This window comes from Erpetoichthys calabaricus, chromosome 18 (assembly GCF_900747795.2).
Source record: "Erpetoichthys calabaricus chromosome 18, fErpCal1.3, whole genome shotgun sequence".
NCBI classification, from domain to species: domain Eukaryota; kingdom Metazoa; phylum Chordata; class Cladistia; order Polypteriformes; family Polypteridae; genus Erpetoichthys; species Erpetoichthys calabaricus.
In genome coordinates, this window is record NC_041411.2 from 22,412,379 (window position 1) to 22,431,548 (window position 19,170).

The window sequence follows — 19,170 nt, forward strand, 5'->3', positions numbered from 1 at the left end:
ATGGCGCCGACTGGTGTGGCTGGCCGTCTGATCGTCTCGCTAATCTATGTTTTATCTTTGTTTTTTTTGTATTAGTTTATCCCAACGACCACTGTCCTACGATTGTGATTCTTTACTTAAACATATTTTCTTGCTTGCTTTCCTCTCAATTTTCATCTCCTGTTGGGATATTATGTGATCCTCCACCTTTGTTTTATTCATCTGCTGACTTCTTCACTTGGACGCCGGTGTTTACCTGTATCAGTGAGTTGAATGTCCCTCGGAGACGCAAACGCACCTGCCGCCGTCGTGGGAAAAGAGCCGGAATTGCTGTTAAACAACGCCGACTCAAATCCCAGAGCTTTGATTCCCGATGCCTGCGAGTCGTCTATGACCCATCTTCTCCTGCTCAGGACTCCCATCACTGGTTCATGGGCGCTGGACACCGGATTTAATTTCTCCATTTCAAGACAGCATCACTTTTCCTCGGCATGCAATCGAGTAGTAAACACTGCTAATCTTTGCACGCTCACCCGTGCTCATCCCGCAGCGAGCTCTTCTACTTCTATCAAGGCTGCTCTCTTGAACGTGAGATCAGTGTCTAATAAAACTTTTATTCTGCAAGACTTTATTATCTCAAATAATCTGGATTTCTTTTTCACCACTGAGACCTGGATTGTAAATGGTGGCTCTTCAGGTTTTACTGACTTGGTACCATCAGGTTATTCATTTTTAAACTCTCCTCGTCTGACTCGTCGTGGTGGGGGCATTGCCACTGTTTTTAAAAGCATGTTCTTGTGTCTGGGCCTTGCAAAGGGTCCGTTTAGTAGCTTCGAACTGCAACTTTTTGAAGTGTGCAGCTCCCCTTCTTTGTTGTTTGATGTGGTTTATAGACCTCCTGTAATTAATGATATATTCATTTCTGAATTCTCTGATCTCCTGGCTGATATCACCCTCTCCCATGACAAAGTACTTCCTGTTGGTGATTTTAACATTCACGTTTGTTGTCAATCGAAACCTTTGGTTAATGACTTTTTATCACTATTGAAATCATATGATTTTATCCAGTATATTAATATGCCAACTCACTCTCTCGGTCACACCCTTGATCTCGTTCTTACATGTGATAGTTCAGTTAATGATATTGATTTATGCGATGTTTCTTTTACTGATCACTTTTCTATAATGATGGATTTGAATATTACTGTAGATGTCCCTACTACTAATTGTGCTTCACGCTGCTCTCGCTTTTTAAATTCTTCTATTATATCCGATTTTAAAACCATTTTCTCTAGTCTTGATGTGCATGTCCAATATGATTGTATCGATAATTCTGTCTTAGAATTTAATTCTTATTGTAAAACGGTATTAGACTCAATTGCTTTGCTCAAGACACGCTGTAATAAGGGAAGACCTGCTCCCTGGCTAAATGAAACTACGCGATCGCTGCGCCGTGCTTGTCGAACTACGGAACGGTGTTGGAAAAAAGATGGTCTGATTGTTTCTAAACAGATTTTTAGGACTTCTCTATTCAGATTCCAGGTTGCAGTTAGGAAATCTAAACATGATTTCTTCGCTGATTTAGTTTCCCGTCATTCTAAGAATCCTAGGGTCTTATTTAATTCAATTAATGTGGCCATTCACCCTCATTCTGTGATGGGATTAAATAGCAGTGTTTTTTCATGTGAGCAGTTTCTTTCATTCTTTGTCAGTAAAATTGATAAAATTTGCTGTGGTGTTGTTCCAACTGACTATGAACTTCCTACTGTTAATCATGGTATTGTATTTGAATCTTTTGATCCTGTCTCAACTTCTCAGCTAAAAAGAACTATTGACACCCTTAAACCAGCCCCCAGTCCTCTGGATATTGTACCACCACGCCTCTTAGTTGAAGCCTTTGATGTTTTGGGTCCATCTTTACAAGCCATTATCAATGATTCTATTAGTGCGGGGGTTGTGCCCTCAATTTTTAAACATGCTGCAGTGCGTCCCTGTCTAAAAAAGGCAGAATTAGATCCTGGAGTTTTAGCCAATTTTTGCTCAATTTCCCAATTGCCATTTCTGGCTAAAATATTAGAAAGAATTATTTATAATCAATTGGTTGATCAACTTAACTCCAATAATTTATTTGAGATCTACCAATCTGGCTTTAGGCGTTATCATGATGTTGAGACGGCCATCCTTAAAGTATTCAGTGACATCTCTATTATTACTGACTCAGGTGGAGCTGCGGTCATTGTCATCCTGGACCTGACTGCTGCCTTTGACACTATTGACCACGAGATATTGCTTCTGCGGCTTGAACATCTTGTTGGGCTTAAAGGGGCTGCTCTTAACTGGTTCAGGTCGTATCTAACTGGTAGACACTTTTCAGTGACTTTAAATTCCTCTTTTTCGTCTATTGCTCCTCTTAAATGTGGTGTTCCTCAGGGATCCATTTTGGGTCCTATCTTATTCTCTATATACCTTCACCCTGTTGGAGCTGTTTTTAGGAAATTTAACATTTCTTTTCACTGCTATGCTGATGATACACAGGTTTATATTCCTTTCTGCAACTCTGCAACAAATCAACTCCACAACTGTCTTTCTGAACTAAGATCCTGCATGGCTAATAAGTTTCTTGATCTGAATCAAAATAAAACGGAGGTGTTTATAGTGGGTCCAAAGCCCAAATTGGTCTTGGACTTCTCGGCTCTTTCTCTGTCTTTTGCAAACCTCAAGTACGCAATCTAGGTGTTATCTTTGACAGTAACCTCTGTTTTGAGAAACAAGTTAATTCTGTAGTCAAGAGTTGCTTTTTCCAGCTTCGTCTATTAGGTAAGATCAAGCCTTTTTTATCTTCTAGGGATCTTGAGAAAGCTACTCATGCTTTTTATCTTGTCTCGCCTTGATTACTGCAACTCGCTGTATTCTGGGATTACTGCAACTCGCTTTCTGGTTGGGGCAAGAAAGTATGACTCTGTTTCTCTAATATTAGCTTCTTTACACTAGCTGCCTGTTAGTTTTCGAATTGATTTTAAAATCTTGTTGCTAGTTTTTAAATCTTTACATGGGCTTGCTCCTGCCTATTTATCCGAATTATGTGTTTTACACCAGCCATCCAGAGTGCTTAGATCTTCTGGTCAGTTGTCTCTTGTTGTCCCTCGTACCAAGTGTAAAACTAAGGGGGACAGGGCTTTTGCAGCTGCTGCTCCTCGCCTGTGGAACTGTTTACCTCATCACATAAATATTTATCTTTAAATACAGATAAAATAGAGATTTTAATTGTTGGAGGGAATGATGCTGATCACAACAATATTTTGTCATCATTTAACTCAGTTGGAATCCCCATTAATTTCACTGAATCATCCCGCAATCTAGGAGTTATCTTTGACTCTAGCATGTCATTTAAAGCGCATATTACAAAGTTGTCCAAATCATGTTTCTTCCATCTTAAAAATGTTAGGAAATGAAGGCGCTTTCTAAATAAACAGAATTCTGATAAATTAATTCATGCATTTATCTCTAGTAGGATTGACTACTGCAATGCAGTATTCACTGGATGTTCAAACTGTTCTTTATACAGCCTCCAGTTAATCCAAAATGCTGCTTCAAGAATTATTACAAGAACAAGAAAATACGAACACATAACTCCAGTTCTTAAATCCTTACACTGGCTCCCGGTTAAGTTTAGGGCAGATTTCAAAATCCTCCTTTTAACATATAAAGCATTATCATGACTTACAAACCAGAGCGCCAGTGGCGGCTCGCGTATAGGCACTGTGGAACTGCAGCACCCCCTATTTCCACTTATTATTGATAACATTTAATATAATGAGTCCTTTTTTCTTTAATTCTTTCTTTATACTTGTACAATGTATAATCCTTAAGCTTAATGTCAGTAGCCATCCCCCAGTTTATGAAAAAGATACAAAAATCTTTGTATGGAACTGTGCGCTTCACAGTTCCAGCGGCATGGTGTTTGGTTGTTGCGCACATGCGCAAATAGGAAGCTGCACGCAAGGCTGCGAGGGAGAGAGAGAGAGAGCACTGTTGCTCCCGCAGTGCCGACCCTGGCGTGCTGGTGGAAGGTATTTTTTTTATTTTTTTTTTATTTTTTTAAATCCGCATGTGTTGTGCTTAAAAACCGTGTACCATATTCTTTAATGTGATAAAGTGTAGAAATAGATTATTATCCTGCTTTCAGCTATTCTATTTGATTCATTTTTTTTCGGTTTCTGAATAAATTTTCTTTTTATACATGTTTGTTTCCTTTTACACAATTTTAAAACAAAGGCTAAAAATTTTCTGGAGCAGCACCCCCACTAATTTTAGATATGAGCCGCCACTGAAGAGCGCACATTAAAATCTCAAGATGACGGTTTGCTTATGATTCCAAGGATTAATAAAATAACAGTGGGATGTCGAGCTTTTAGTTACAGGATCCCTAAACTGTGGAATGGTCTGCCTGCTACTATATGAGGTGCCCCTTCGGTCTCCGCTTTTAAATCCCGGCTGAAGACTCACTACTTCAGTTTAGCATATCCTGACTAGAGCTGCTGATTAACTGTACAGACCGCATCTCTGTTGTTAGTCATTAGCACTAAAACATAAGTAACATGATAAGTATAATTGGATACTAACCCTCACCTATTCTGTTTCTCTTCTCGGTACTCAAATGTGGCACTTGGTGCCACGGCCCACCTGCCAAGTTGTTTTGCCTGCCTAACGTAAAGTCATCCCTGATGGAGGATCTCAGGAATCGTGGGAAAGAGGGGTCCTTTTCGTTGGATTGGCTGACCCAGTGCTGTTTCAGCCACGGAATGGCCAAATGGGGGAGGCAGCTTGATGGGTGAGGTCTCCAGGACTCTAAACAAATCCAAATCATATTATGTGATATCATCTACTGTTAAATTCTGCTACGTACTTCTAAAATTCTTATTTTTATACTGTATTGAGGATTTTTTCTGTTCTGTGTATTGTATTGTATTGTATTGTATTGACCTCCGTCTTATTTTCACCCACTGCAACCGCAACCTACCTGGAAAGGGGTCTCTCTTTGAACTGCCTTTCCCAAGGTTTCTTCCATTTTTCCCCTACAAGGTTTTTTTTTGGGGGGGAATTTTTCCTTGTCTTCTTAGAGAGTCAAGGCTGGGGGGCTGTCAAGAGGCAGGGCCTGTTAAAGCCCATTGCGGCACTTCTTGTGTGATTTTGGGCTATACAAAAATAAATTGTATTGTATAAAGGACTCGTCTACAATTGAACTGTTTAAAACAAGATTAAAGACTCATTTCTATTCACTTGCATTCCGTGACCTTCAGTAATACTGATGGTTTCCTCATTGTGATTATGTAACATTACTTCTATTTATTATTTATTTTATTTATGTTCATTTATTTTATTTCTATTTGTTATTCATGTTAATTGTATGTTTTTCTTCAATTCTACTATTGTAAAGCACTTTGGCCACAGCATTCCGATGTTGTTTTAAATGTGCTATATAAATAAAGTTGACATTGACATTTGTCTCCAGAAAATAATCAATTGGCTTGAATCTGAATTCTGTAGAGTGCTCATCAGCTAACGACAGGGGGTTAAGACACCATCCATGAGATGAATGTATAGGACATGGTATGTTAAGCTCCATGATTAGAGGGGTGTGTTTGGAGATAACAGTAGTGTTTTACTTACATTGTTTGATAATGGGCAAAAAATTGTCTATGAAGAAGTAATCAATTCTTGAGTAACAACGATGGACTTGTGAGAAGAAAGAAGAAGAAATAAGCTCTAAGATTAGGATTTAAAAACCTGCATGGGTTTGATAAGTTCTGATTCATTACAAACTGTTTAATTACTTATTACCATATTACAGTATTAGATGTTATCGCAGCTGTAGCTGAAGACCTGTCCAGGTCTGGATTTAAAACACAATTAAAGTTTCCAGCCATTATAATTTTATGAGTGTTCACATTAGGAATAGATGCAAATACGTTTTGAATGAGATCTCTGTTATCCACATTTAGTCCATAAATATTTATCAGAATCACTTTAGTATTAAATAAACTGTCCATCACCATGACATATTGCCCTTCAGGATCACATATTACGTCTGCCGCTACAAATGGGATAGTTCTGTGTATTAAGTTTCCTACATCCCTAGTTTTCTTTGTATAGCTGCAGTGAAAAAATTGGCCTATCCAATTCTTTTGCAACTGAAACTGGTCTTCTCTTGTTATAGGAGTCTCCTGTAAAAATACTATCTTGGCATTTAAACCTGTTAAGTGAGTGAATACTTTCTTTCTCTTTAATTCATGATTGAGGCTTTTGCTATTCCAGCTCACAATTTTCACTGTTTGGTCTTAAAAACATTGCTTCTGAATTTTTGTTGACATTTTATAGTCTTAAGGTAGTACATTTTTGCATATGATAGCTTTGACCTAGAATATTTATTATTGGCAGGTGTTATGGCTATGAAGTCTATTGTTGTTTTGGCATTAACGGTTGTTGTGGTGGAAAGGATAAAAAAGAAATAGCAAAGCTCCCTGAGTGATGCAAACCACACTTCACAAAGTCTCGGTCCTCTGACATGCCAAGAGAGACAGAGCACATCCAGAACAAAAAGAACCCCCCAGCAGTAGTATAGAAGAGGTTAAAATTGAGGTATCTTGAAAGTACAGATACAACAAACCTAGGGATGGATGTTCTTAAACAGTTCCTTTTGAGACTGTGATAACGTATGATTTTACATTCCCAATACAATAAGTGAAGGATGTGAAGTGAAAAAAAAGCACCCTGTAAATATCAAGTTTCTTTGTAGTTGCCAAAATGTTTGTATATTCACTGAAAGAGATTTCAATATATTATAATAATTGAAGCTTAAAAAAGAGGGAAGGGTAACTGAAAAGGAAATAGAATAAATGGTCCAACTTGCAAGTTGCAAGCAGAATCTTCTTTGCCTTTTCAGAACACTCTATGACTCATGCTTGTTTTCAAAAGGATGTCGAGATCAGTCTGCTTATCTGTTTTTCTGCTTCATGTGGAGAGCTAAAAATGTAAAACTGACTTTCAATATTCACTTTTAATGTGGCAGTGTAGAAGAGGCTATATCTGATATCAGCACTGTGTAGATGGTGTCTAATACTGTAGTATGCGGTGCATTTAGCAGCTGTTGCAGGGGAAGAAATCTGGGAAAATAAAAATGTGGTTATTTTCATATATAATCTCCTCATTCTGTCTGAGAAGGGACATGAAATTTTGTTTGACCTGTAGTTTCCTGACAGACAATAGAGCTTCTCGGTTTTGAGGCATTCAATCAATATGTGCAGTTGGCTGCTGAGATCTGATTTGAAGTCCTGTCCAGGTATTTTAGAGAATAGTTCAGCTATGAATTTCACTGGGTTTGGTCTTTCACGTTTTTCAGGGAGATCTGTGATTCTGATGTTGTTCTATATCTGTCTTCCAGCGCAGCCAGTTTGTCATGGAGCAATTTACATTGTGATTTTGCAGCCATTGTCTTTTTGGCAGTGGTGGATGTCGATTGTTCAGCTATTTCCATACGAGTCATAAACATTTGCTCTAATTTTACTCTCTAACTTACTCATTTTCCTGTATTTTTTTCATCAATTTTTTCCTAGAATTTCTGTAAAGACTGTAGTAATTTCAGTATTTAAATGTTTTATATTTATATATAAAATCCTAAATCTAAAAGTGCAACGATTTTATGTGACTTTTTTGTCACGCTTATTTTAAAACCTACATATATATGTTTGGTATCATTCTTTTTAGAATTTATCGAACACACACACACACACACACACACACACACATATATATATACAAACCTTTTTATCCGGACTTGCTCCCGTTTGACTACCACTTGAAGTAGTACCCGTCCGTAGAGTCATCCTCTGGCGGATTAGCTGTGTCAGTGATTAAGATATCAAGTTGCCTACAGAGGAATGGTTCCTCAAGCAAAACAGTGTTTCATTTGAGTGGCACAGGAATGTTTTGCTATAAAAAAGCGACCATGTGTTTCCTCAGTGCGCTAAGCAGCCGTGTTACAGTAAGAAAGCAGATTATTTTAATATGTAGTGACTTGTGAGAGGACTTAATATTAAAATCGTCACACGATTATTATGGGATGTTATTATAGTCACTTGAAACAGCATTCATATTTACAATACAAAGTGTTAACAGAACATATTGGATGTAGATGTTTCTGCTTCTATGCATTGGTCTCAGTATGTAGGCCGGCGAGACTGTTTCTGTTGGTCGCAGCTAGGCTGTATGTGCCTTTTCATTTTATCAGGAGGCTTACATTGAAGTGAAGGAAAAAGGAGGTGTAAACTGGTCGTGTCATAATGCAGTTTCGGTCAGTAACAAAGTAAGCAGTCAAATACCACAGTCGATAGTTGGTCACATTGAAGAATGGAAGACTTGAAGATAAGCCTAAGACCAAAACTCTGCCAGGAACAAGGATTCCTTGCTATTGTTGTGGAGGGATATAGTAGTTGTGGCAACCGTTGTTTATATCGGGCACTGACAGACGCAAACAAAATGATATAAGGTTTAAAACAGATGAAATTAGGTCAGGAATTTGCATAGAAGTACTATTGCATGCCTCTTTTTCATGCATACTTTAATCTTGACCAGTTTAATTAACTCTATTTGTTAAGAGGTTCAAAGTAAATAAGTAATGGCATAATTTGAGTGTGGAAAAAAATCACTTTTTTGTAATACTGTTAATAAATAACACATAGTTTTCAGTAATATTTGTGATTCCTGAGTCTCAGACATATTTGCTTTTATCAGAACTGAAAGAGAGCACCTTACTAATATCCAGGGAAATTCACTTATTCCAGCAGCACCACAGGATACCCAATAAAGGGAATATAGATATAGTATAAAACAGTAAAAACAAAGTGCAAGACAAATAATTATGCACACCATATACACAGTGTAAAAATCAAATCGTATTTTATTTCTCACATACAAATTATACCATACTGTGTAATATGTAGTGAAATGCTTATTTGTTCAATTCCCGTGACTGTGCCTTGAGAAGAATATAAAGGAAAGATAACAATACATAACTTTATGAATTCAAAATCATTTAAAGAATTGTAAATATGTAATAAATAATAACTTAAAATTATTGTTGACAATGATAGTAGTAGTAGGAGTAGTAGTAATAATAAAAATTTAAGATTGGAAACTACATAGATGAGTTATATTAAATAACAATGTGAGTAAGATTAGGGCATCATGTACAGTGCATCCGGAAAGTATTCACAGTGCATCACTTTTTCCACATTTTGTTATGTTACAGCCTTATTCCAAAATGGATTAAATTCATTTTTTCCCTCAGAATTCTACACACATAATGACAACGTAAAAACAGTTTACTTGAGGTTTTTGCAAATTTATTAAAAATAAAAAAACTGAGAAATCCCATGTACATAAGTATTCACAGCCTTTGCTCAATACTTTGTCGATGCACCTTTGGCAGCAATTACAGCCTCAAGTCTTTGTGACTATGATGCCACAAGCTTGGCACACCTATCCTTGGCCAGTTTCGCCCATTCCTCTTTGCAGCACCTCTCAAGCTCCATCAGGTTGGATGGGAAGCATCGGTGCACAGCCATTTTAAGATCTCTCCAGAGATGTTCAGTCAGATTCAAGTCTGGGCTCTGGCTGGGCCACTCAAGGACATTCACATAGCTGTCCTGAAGCCACTCCTTTGATATCTTGGCTGTGTGCTTAGGGTCGTTGTCCTGCTGAAAGATGAACCGTCGCCACAGTCTGAGGTCAAGAGCGCTCTGGAGCAGGTTTTCATCCAGGATGTCTCTGTACATTGCTGCAGTCATCTTTCCCTTTATCCTGACTAGTCTCCCAGTCCCTGCCGCTGAAAAACATCCCCACAGCATGATGCTGCCACCACCATGCTTCACTGTAGGGATGGTATTGGCCTGGTGATGAGCGGTGCCTGGTTTCCTCCAAACGTGACACCTGGCATTCACACCAAAGAGTTCAATCTTTGTCTCATCAGACCAGAGAATTTTCAGAGAGTCCTTCAGGTGCCTTTTGGCAAACTCCAGGCGGGCTGCCATGTGCCTTTTAGTAAGGAGTGGCTTCCGTCTGGCCACTCTACCATACAGGCCTGATTGGTGGATTGCTGTAGAGATGGTTGTTCTTCTGGAATGTTCTTATCTCTACACAGAGGACCTCTGGAGCTCTGGCAGAGTGACCATCGGGTTCTTGGTCACCTCCCTGACTAAGGCCCTTCTCCCTCGATCGCTCAGTTTAGATGGCCGGCCAGCTCTAGGAAGTGTCCTGGTGGTTTCAAACTTCATCCACTTACGGATGATGGAGGCCACTGTGCTCATTGGGACCTTCAAAGCAGCAGAAATTTTTCTGTAACCTTCCCCAGATTTGTGCCTTGAGTCAATCCTGTCTCGGATGTCTGCAGTCAATTCCTTTGACTTCATGCTTGGTTTGTGCTCTGACATGAACTGTCAACTGTGGGACCTTATATAGACAGGTGTGCGCCTTTCCAAATCATGTCCAATCAACTGAATTTACCACAGGTAGACTCCAATTAAGCTGCAGAAACATCTCAAGGATGATCAGGGGAAATAGGATGTACCTGACCTCAATTTTGAGCTTCATGGCAAAGGCTGTGAATACTTATGTACATGTGCTTTCTCAATTTTTTTATTTTTAATAAATTTGCAAAAATCTCAAGTAAACGTTTTTTAACGTCATTATGGGGTGTTGTGTGTAGAATTCTGAGAAAAAAAATGAATTTAATCCAATTTGGAATAAGGCTGTAACATAACAAAATGTGGAAAAAGTGATGTGCTGTGAATACTTTCCGGATGCACTGTATTTGTAGACTCTTTCCTTATTTAACATGCAGATGGACTGTGGGGAAAAAGCTGTTTCTCAGTCTCTGACTTTCCCTTAGGCAGTAGTAGTGTTTACCTGACTGTAGCACACAAAAGGGATAGCTAGTGTGTCATTGGGATAGCTAGTGTCACGGATAGTTTTCTTTGCTCTGGTTCCACATTACTTAGAGTAAATGCCCTTGAGGTTAGTGAGTGCACACACCCTGTGATATGTTCAGCAAACTGCACCACTCTCTGCAGAGTCTTGCGTTCCTGTTGCTTGCTGTTCCCAAATCAGGCGGTGATACTTCCTTTCAGAATACTTTAAATTGTTTATTATTCTGGAGGGCAGCCTGAAATCCCAGAGACATCCCAGAGACACAGACATGGTCGTGAGGTATCAAGCTGTCCACCCTTAGTCCTGTTAATACTAAGGGATTGGTAGTGCCTCTGCTCAATATAACATGTTGCAGTTTCGATAAATACACTGATGTCATCATCAGAACTGTGTCTGAACACTTCCTAGTCAGCAACACTTAGTGCGTCCTGGAGAATGGCCTCTGATTGGTGTGTCCAACTTGTGACTTCATCCATAACTGCTTTATCCTTTGTTTGTTATTTGGGCATAAGAGAAATGGCAGCATGGTCAGATTTGCCAAACATAGGCAACATTTAAAGAGATTGTTTCATAAATCTGATAATGATATTGAAAAATTAATTAATCTGTGGTATGTCAGAATTCCACCACCAACTACATTGTCGTAGCAATTTTCAATTGCAGTTGATTCTTCCTGCACCATGTGATAAAGTCACAAAGCTTTCACACACTTCCTCCTCTTCAGTTGTTGAGACAGTTGACAATTGAGGGGTCATCTGAGAAATTCTGCAGATCTCTTAAATTAGAACTATGCTTAAAATTGGTTGTGTGGAGGTGGAGTAGAAGAAAGATCAGATGTTTTCCTGAGTTTTGCTTATGTTATCCACCATGATCTCCACCATGGTTCTGGAGCCTTATAAACTATTGCTTGTCAATTAGATAAGTCAGTGTTTATGACATTGGGGCCATCTGGCTGCATCCCTTTGAGCTTATTCCTTAACTGGAAAGGTTGGATAGTTTTATAGACATGTGAGAAATCAAAGAACATGTTACTGAATACAGAGTTAGCTTAACAAATTAGACGTTTTTTATATTTGAACTCCTTGTTACCCGTATATGTCCCTTGTAGTCAAACAGCATGGAGTGAACTTGATCAGTAATGAGTGGTCTCATTAGTTTCAGGACCAGTTGCTCACAGGTTTTCATATTGTGTGGTGTGGGAGCTCCTTTCAGTAGGCATTAAGAGCTTTGGTGTCCGTTTATATGCAAATGGACTATTGTATCCAGCAAGGGGCACTTGCTCCCTGGGATTGTGTTCTTTCTTGATGCGGAACAGATTAGAGCCTTACCCATCCCTTTTGTAAACATGGCGGAAATAATCAGATGAGAGCAATATGGTACAAAAAGAGATATATGTATTTAACTTACTTTAAAATATAATTTCTGCCCAAAAATACAATACTGTATATAATTCATCCCTGCTCTTCTGTTTAATATACATTTTTACAATGTGCATGAAACTCCAAGCAGGAACCCTACCACCCTCAGTTTCATCTACATTGTAGAAGACTAACCCCGGACAGAGACAGACATGGACTCAGAATGTCCAAAATAACACACGTTTATTTCTAACAATGTCCTGCACCCAACACAGTGCTCAAATCAGCACAGTACTCAGTCCTTCTTTCCTTCTGCCGCCTCTACTCCTCTTAAGCTTCATCCACCTTCCACCCGACTCTGGCTACCCGAATGGAGTGAGGCGGCCTCCTTTATACTGCACCCAGAAGTGCTCCAGGTGTCTCCCGATTGCCATCCGGCAGCACTTCCAGATGTGGCAGAAGTGCTGCCTGCCCAGACTCTGGAGCTGCCTGGTGGTGCCCCCACCGGGTTGAGCTTCTGAGCTCCAATTCCGTGGCCCACGATATAAACCAAGGGGCTGCCCTCTCGTGTCCCGGGGGAGGTACTCCTGGTAGTACGCCCATTCCCCCGGTCTTCTCTTCAAAAGGGTGTCCCATTTGGGCAAGATCCACAGCCATCCATCACAACATCTACTACAATTGCTGGAATAATCTATCCTAATTAAAGGCAAATCCCTCACTGACTCACTCATCACTAATTCTCCAACTTCACGTGTAGGTAGAAGGCTGAAATTTGGCAGGCTCATTCCTTACAGCTTACTTACAAAAGTTAAGGAGGTTTCATTTCGAAATTCTGGTCATAACGATCGACAACGTCCGCCATGTTAAACTTTATTATTTATGGCCCCATCTTCACGAAATTTGGTTGGCGGCTTCCCTGCGCTAACCGAAACCGATGTACATACTTATTTCGGTGGTATTACGCCACTGTCAGTCACCATATTGAACTTTCCAATGGTCTTTGTTACTTATGGGCCCATCTTCAAGAAATTTGGTATGCGGGTTCCCAATGCTAACTGAATCCTACTTATGTACATATATACGTCCATAGCCTGTAGCTCGGTCGCCGTGTGAGGTGGCGTTGGGTCCCCCATCCTATATAAGGCCATCCGTCGCTCCGGTCTCTTCATTCCCTTCCTTGCTTCGCCACGGTATTCATGTCTCCCTGCTGATAACTGCAGCCTTTTTATTTAATCCACAGCTTCTCTGCTATTTTATTGTTCGTTTATTACGATTATAGTTATTGTGTAGGTATTTTAGACTTAGTTTACATTGTTCAGGTACCCATTTTCTTTATCATTCCAACCGTACCCCCATTACATGTCTATCGAGGTGATCACCATTGATCAAAGAACTGTCACTTACCGAGTGGTTTCCATGCCCGGAGATGGCGCCTACCTTTTTCATTCCCTGTGTTACATATTGTACGGCCATATCAGGCTCACTCTTGATATCCAGAAGAACATTGTGTCTTATGTATTGAATGACTGGGACAGGTTCAAGGTGTGGACTGATGACGGTACAGGAGATAATTATACTACACAGGAGCACTAGAAGAGTGAAATGCTTAAGCCCTTCACCTATGGTTCTGCATGTGAGTTGATGGCTGCCGCTGAATTGTTTGGTTGTCGCTTTCAAGTGTACCAAAATGGCCAAATATATTACACCTTTGGACAACTGCCAATAACTCTTACAAAGCCTTCTTCAAAATGTTTACCCCAATCTACGAAATATCCACGATAACGAAGTGTCATGGTTGAGGGAGAGAGCTATCCTGACACCAAGAAATGACATGACTACGACTATAAACCACATTTTACTTTAAGAACTACCTTCACAACCAAAAACATATCAGTCTGTGGATTCAGTTGTAGAAGTGGAAGACATGGTTCACTATCCGGTAGAGTTTCTCCACACTCTGAATCCTCCAGGCACTCCTGAGCATAATCTAATTTTGAAGGTTGGAGCACCAATAATGTTACTGAGAAACTTACAGCCACTGAAACTTTGTAACGGCACGAGACTTCAGGTCACGTGTCTGCAAAAGAACCTAATTGAGGCAACTATTTTTACTGGCAGTGGCTCAGGGGAGTGAGTTTTTATTCCTCGCGTCCCCGTTATACCCTCTGACCATTTCAATTCAAACACCTCCAATTTCCAGTAAGGCTCTGCTTCACAATGACAATTAATAAGTCTCAGGAACAGACCCTACAAAAGGTTGGCATTGATTTGAGGCAAGATTGCTTTTCACATGGCCAACTGTACGTTGCATGCTCAAGAGTAAGCTCAGCGCACAGCTTGGTCATATTACAACCAGAGGGCCGAACTGACATACAGATACAAACAGATCCTTAACAAATAAATATTGGTATATTTTCCCTCAGTTTAAAAAGGTTTACTCTTCTTCTTAATAAAAATTTTAAGGCAGTACTTCGCCGCTGCGAAGCGCAGGTATTTTGCTAGTAAGTAATAAGTTACAGATATATATAATTACAGTTATAATAAGTTGTGACCTGTTTTGGAACCAGCCCAATTCCCAAACTCTTCCACATGATAAAAGTATAATATTTGTCTTCAAGACTTCAACTTAGCCTAGGGCAGAAAAAAAGCTAGGGCCTGGCTCTGCATACACAAGTTAATGTACTTCCTCAGTGTGTCACAGAGCATGTTTTTTTTTTTTTTTAATTTATTTTCTTTGTTTTTTACCATCCCTGTAGGCCACGGGTGTTGAACTCCAGTCCTGGAGGGCTGTAGTGGCTGCAGGTTTTCATTCTAACCATATTCTTAATTAGAGACCACTTTTTGCTGCTAATTAACTTCTTTTTCTTAAGTTTTAATTAACTCAGGCACCTTAGTTGTTTCTTTTTCCTTAATTAGCAGCCAAACAATAATGAGACACATAACAAGCCACCATATGACCAGCTCCCCTGTGCCCACCACACAATATCTGAAAATAAAGAAAGGATAAAGGTCTCAGTAAGGTTGATCTCTCAGCTCACCAAAACATTTTGACAGTGTTCTTAGAAAAAACAGAAAAATCAACAGTTTTGGAAATGTCTGCTGTGGCAGAATGAGAGCTGCAACAACCCATGGAATTAAGTAATGGGCTTAATTAACAGCAAGGATCTGCTTCTCGTTAAGAGATTGGTTGGAGTGAAATTGGTTGGAGTTTGAAGACCCAATTTAGCTGGTCATCTGTTGGCTCGTTTCACATCTCATTTCTGTTTGGCTGCCATTTAATGAAGAAACGAATCAATTCAGAGGACTGAATCTTTAAAAACATGACTATTAAAATGAAAGGAAAATAAATTAATTAGCATTGAAAACCTGTCACTGATTAGGAAAAGGGTTAGAATGAAAACCTGCAGCCCCTGCTCTAGACCAGGGGTAGGCAACGTCGGTCCTGGAGTGCCACAGTATGTGCAGGTTTTTGTTCCAACCCAGTTCCTTAACGAGAACTCAATTATTGCTGATGAAGCACATATTGCTTAAGTGACATTTTGATGCTTCATTTTAGTGGTCTCGCTTGTTAAGGTTCTCCAACCTTAATTGCTTATTTCAATCTTAAACTGCTGCATTCAGTGTTTTAATTGCTCCTTATTAGCAATAAGATGTAAAAGACAAAGCAGCCAGCAGTTCTCCAGCTAGCTTTTTTCCAATTACATCTGTGTGTGTTCATCATGCACTGTTTGATTTAATAAAACACTTAACAGAAAAATGTGACAGACTGAAAATGATCTGTTTTAGGCTTCAAATCATTTGGATGATATCCTTGGAAAGGAAAAAAAATCTACGATATAAGAGCCTTACATTGCACAGACTAACAAGCCATAAAATTAAATAAGGTCTGAGATTGGCAATGATTGGTTTCTAATTAAGCAATTGGGTTGAATGAAAACCTGTAGCCACTGCGGCTCACCAGGACCGACATTGCCTACCCCTGTTTTACATCTTATTGCTAATAAGGAGCAATTAAAACACTGAATGCAGCAGTTTAAGATTGAAATAAGCAATTAAGGTTGGAGAACCTTAACAAGCGAGACCACTAAAATGAGGCATCAAAATGTCACTTAAGCAATATGTGCTTCATCAGCAATAATTGAGTTCTCGTTAAGGAACTGGGTTGGAACAAAAACCTGCACATACTGTGGCACTCCAGGACCGACGTTGCCTACCCCTGCTCTAGACCATACACCAGAACTTATGGCAGCATCTTTATGCCATACCTCACATTCTGAAAGTGTTGATATAGAATATATTTGGATATCAGCAGCATTAACCAAAGATGAAATGTATACAGTAGGGGATATAAGTATACCAGTGGAAAAGAGATGAGATGTTGAATGGTGTTACATTACCTTCTGAAAACAGCCATCACTTCTTTTCCTGCACAACCACAACCTTCCCCCCACCTCCAAAACTGTTTAGACGTTAGGGTAGGGGACTGCCAGCCTTGCTGACAGACACTGGTTCACTAACCCATGCATAATATCAATTAATTGCACCCCCACCCTCTCCCTAATTACCCCACCTTGCAAAATTACTTTTAGATTTGATTGTGTCTTTGGTCTTTTAAGAGGGCAATTCTGCCACCTCCACAATTACTGAAGAAGCTGAGAACATCGTAGTTAGTTGGTCCTTACGTTTAGTCACAATGTCAATACTTGTCCTACCGGCACTTTGTTTGCCCCATTGTGATTGTTGTCTTAAGCTGCAGTAAACCTCTTGAATTGAAAGAATGCTTAAAGACCTTAAAATGAAAAGTGGATTGGAGAGAAGCAGGATATGAAGAAGAGATATTTCTCCATGTTAATTGTCATGAGCAGTTTGTGAGAACTGGATGTGTTCTTCTTGCTACAGAAAGAATAATAAATAAAATTAGCATTATACCTGCATGTTGTTATCAATGTACATGTATGTAGCCTCTGGAATTTTAAATGTTTACTATATATTCAGATATTAAATTAAATATGACCTTCAATGATTAAGTACCATATTTGTCAAACATGTGACATATAATATTAGTTATTGGCTCACAGCAAAGTTACAAATGTAAAAGATTGTTTTATTCAATATAATTTTCAAATGTTATTTGGACTCAGAAAATGCTCTTTCCATACACCAAATTGAAACATAATACTCATACCACGTTTTCCTTTTGAATTTGAAGCATGTAACCTCACATTCACACCTGGTCTTTCTGTCTTTCATGCAATTCAGTTAAGGGGTACCATGTGCTGAATGTCACATTCATTTTTGCAAAGTTAATCATATTAGACAAATAGATGGATAAAACATAAAAAAGTCATGACATTCTAAAATGTTATAGAACCATTATATATGAAAATAACCAAAGGTGACATTTCTGTACCTTTTACTTTATACTGTATTTTTTTGATCAAATTTGTCAAACTAATAGTGTATGAAGAGCAATAATCTAATAAAGCAGACAGAGGAGTAGAAGTGGAAGCTGAAGTGAACTAAGTTTCTATAAGATATTGTCCTTCTAAAGCAGGCAATGGAAGTAAACTTTTTTGGGTGACTCCGTATTTGCAGTAGTGTAAACTAATGAGAGTATTTAGGCTTAATAAATACAGTGAATCTGCTACTGGCTTCATATCACGTTCTGTGTATGTAGTGGCTGCTGTAACAGCTGGTTAGCATTAGATGCATTTGTGCACTCACTTCAAGTGCAAGCCTGACCCTCTAAAAAAACCTGTTGTAGCTGTGTGTCTGCTTGCACCCAGTCTTGTACATAAAAGTGACTGCTTTAAAGATTGCAGATTTGTTTTTTTCATTAATTTCTATAAATTTCCTTTAAGTAGATTTTCACATTTAATTTTGCAATTAAATATTAAGACTGAAAGTTATATTTCACACACCCAAAAACTGCTTAGTATAGGATCTGCATTTTCCTGTTTGTTTAAACGTAATGAGTGTTTTAAATGATTTAGGCTCTATTAATTTAATAAGTAATTGTCAAAAACAACAGCCAACTGCCCAGTATTAAGGCATTTCATTCATTCAGCTATTCAGCCAGCAGGGGGCAAACTTGTTCTTTGATAAAGTCTGTAGTTGGTTTCCTAAGCAAGATATTGCAGGTGTTGTGCAAATAAAGTCTTACCACTTGCTTTTCTACATGCATTTTTAAAGTATTTTGTATGAAATATCTACTGATTAAACAAGATGATGATATACACTCTGCATGATGTATAAATTCTTTTATGAGAAACTGCATGATCCAATGGGTCTTAAATGCAGAAGTGTAACAGCTGAGCAGTTCACAGATTTTTTTTCAAGCAGTTAGATTTAAGTGCTCACTTGGCATTTTTTTATACAATGTCAGATACTTAGATATTTTTAAGTATTCTCAAAATACTGAGTATGACATTAAACCCATCTGTTACAGAATGACTTATTAAGCAAAGACGGCCATGAGCAGTAAAATTATATTATCCACATGAAGAGGCCATTGGCACATTTTTTTCCAGTGTATCATTGAGGACAAGTAGTGAAAGTGAATGTAACACAACATAACATAAGACAGTATACAGTGTACTATTTTAACACAGTAAAAAAATCTCATATTGTACATAACATACTGTATGTATTCATTCAGTGTTATGTTTAAGGGCTTGTCTCTGTTAAACATGATAAACCTGTTGTAGAAGCTGGGCTGACAAATTTTATACTTGACCTTACCAGCGAATGTAGGCAGAAATAAAGAAGGCTACTGTGTGAACCTAAATGCTGTTTCTTTTGAATTTTCACCTAATTTCCACCTGTACTCATAGTGACTTCCAAATTATAA